Below are 2934 nucleotides of genomic sequence, written 5' to 3' on the forward strand. Positions count from 1 at the left end.
CTGAATGGATTTAAAGAAATAAGATCCAACTCTGTGCTGTCTGCAAGAGATAAAGTGATTGGATGCAAATGGTAGCCAAAAGAAAGCACGAGTAGCTGTACTTATATCAGACAAAAGAGATCTTAAGTCAAAACCATCACAAGAGACAAAGAAGACATTATATAATCATAAAAATGTCATTTCGCCAGAAAAATATAATTATATACACAGCCAAATTCAGACCACCTAAATATATGAAGCAGGGGCGCCTGGGTGGCTCAGCCAGTTACGCGTCTGCCTTCATCTCAGGTCCTGATCCCAGGGTCCCGGGATCGAGCCCCGTGTCAAGTTCCCTGCTCAACGGGGAGCCTGCTTCTCCCTCTCCCTCTGCCCCTCCTCCCCCACTCTGTGTTCTCTCTCATTCTGCTCTCTTTCTCTCAAATAAATAAATAAAAACTTTAAATATAAATTAATATAAATAAATAAATAAAGCAAATGCTGATAGAACTCAAGGAAGAAATAGACAGCAACACAAATACAGTAGAAGATTCCAATACCCAACTTTCAATAATGAATAGAATACCCAGACAGAAGATCAGTAAGGAAACACAGGACATGAACAGAACTGCAGACCAAATGGACCTAAAAGACATACATAGAACATTCTATCCAGGAGCACCAGAATGTATATTCTTCTCAAGTGCACCCCCCCGCTCATGTGCTCTCTCTCTCATAAATTAATTACTTAATTAATTTTTAAAAAATAATAAAATACCTAGGGATAAAGTTAACCAAGGTTGCGAAGGACTTGTACACTGAAAACTACAAAACATTACTGAAAGAAATGAAAGAAGACATAAATAAACAGAAAGACATCCTGTGTTAATGGGTTGAAAGATTTCATAGTGTTAAAATGTCCATACTACCTAAAGTGATCTACAGATTCAATGTAATCTCTAACAAAATCCCAATTATATTTTTTTCCAGAAATAAAAAAAAATCCTAAAATTCATATGGAATCACAAGGGACCCTTAATAGCCAAAACAATCTTGTGAAAGAACAAAACTGAAAGTATCACACGTCTTTATTTCAAAACATATTACAAAGCTACAGTAATCAAAACAGCATGGTACTAGCATAAGGGCGGACACAGAGACCAAAAGAACACTATAAAGAGCTCAGAAATGTCCATGCATATTCAGTCAAATGTTCTTCAACAAAGATGTCAAGAAGTCATAATGGGGGGAAAATAATCTAATAAATGGTTTGTTAAAACTGGATATCTATGTGCAAAAGAATATAATTGAACCCTTATCTTACACCATACACAAAAATCAACTCAAAAATGGATGAAAAACTTAAATGTAAGATGTGAAACAATAAAACTCCTAAAAGGAAACATAGGGGAAAATCTTCACAACATTGGTCTTGACACTTATGTCTTGGCTATGACACCAACAGTGGACAAGCAAAGATAGACAAGAAGGAGAAAATCAAGCTAAAAAGCCTTTACATAGCAAAGGAACTAATCAATAGAGTGAAAAGGCAATCTATGGAATGGAAGAAAATATTTGCAAACCATATATCTGATAAAGGGTTAATTTCCAAAATATATAAGGAACTCCTACAACTCAATAGTGAAGAAACAAATAATCCCACTTAAAAATGGGCAAAAATATATGGATATTATTCAGCTATAAAAAAGAATGAGACTTTGCCATTTGTGACAATATGGATGGACCTAGAGCATATTATGCTAAGTGAAATAAGACAGAGAAAGACAAATACTATATGACTTCTATGTGGAATCTAAAGCAAAACAAATGAATAAACAAACAAAAAACAGAAATAGACCCATAAATACAGAGAACAAACTGATGGTTGCCAAAGGGGAATGGGATGGGGTAACAGACAAACTGGGTGAAGAGACGTGGGAAATAGAGTCTTCCAGTTATGGAATGAATAAGTCAGGAAGATAAAAGGTACAGCATAGGGAATACAGTCAGTGGTTTTAGAGCAGTGTTGTATGGTGACTGATGGTAGCCACAGTTGTGGTGAGCTTAGTTAGCATAACCTATAAACTTGCTGAATCACAATGTTGCACACCTGAAACTAATGTAACATTGTGTATTGACTATACTTCAATAATTAAAACTTTTTATCAAGTGGGCAAAAGACTGTAATAAATATTTCTCCAAAGTACATATGCAAATGGCCAACAGGTATATGAAAAGATGCTCAAAATAACTAATAATCAGAGAAAGGCAAATCAGAAGCACAATGAGATATCATCTCATACCTGTTAGGATAGTAATTATAAAATATAATAATAATTTTTCAAAAAGCAGAAAATAGCAAGTGTTGGTAAGGACATGGAAATGTTGAAACACTTGTGCACTGTTATGGTGCAGCTCCTACGGAGAACAGTATGGAGGTCCCTTGAGAAATAAAAAAAAAAAAACAGAATTATCATATGATCCAGCAATCCCTCTTCTGGATGTTCATCCAAAAGAAGAGAAATCAGGATACATGTACATCCATGTTCACTATAGCACCATTCACGATGCAGCACTATTTACAACCACCTAAATGGCCATCAAGGTATGAATACATAAAGAAAATATGGTATGTACCTAGAAAGGAGTATGTGTGTATACAATGGCAATAAGGAATTCAGCCATAAAAGGTGGAAATCCTGTCATATGCTACAACATGGCCTTGAGGACATTATGCTATGTGAAATAAGCCAGTCACAGCAGGATAAATATTGTATGATTCCACTTACATGAGGTATGTAAAGTAGTCAAATTCACTGAAGCTAAAAGTGAAATGGTTTTTGATTTCCCATTCAACTTTCCCTCCCTTCCCCAATGGTCCTCTGCCTTGTTTCTTATATTCCACATATGAGTGAAACAACATGATAATTGTCTTTCTCTGATTGACTCATTTCGCTC

Source organism: Zalophus californianus, chromosome 5, assembly GCF_009762305.2.
Source record: "Zalophus californianus isolate mZalCal1 chromosome 5, mZalCal1.pri.v2, whole genome shotgun sequence".
Lineage (NCBI taxonomy): Eukaryota > Metazoa > Chordata > Mammalia > Carnivora > Otariidae > Zalophus > Zalophus californianus.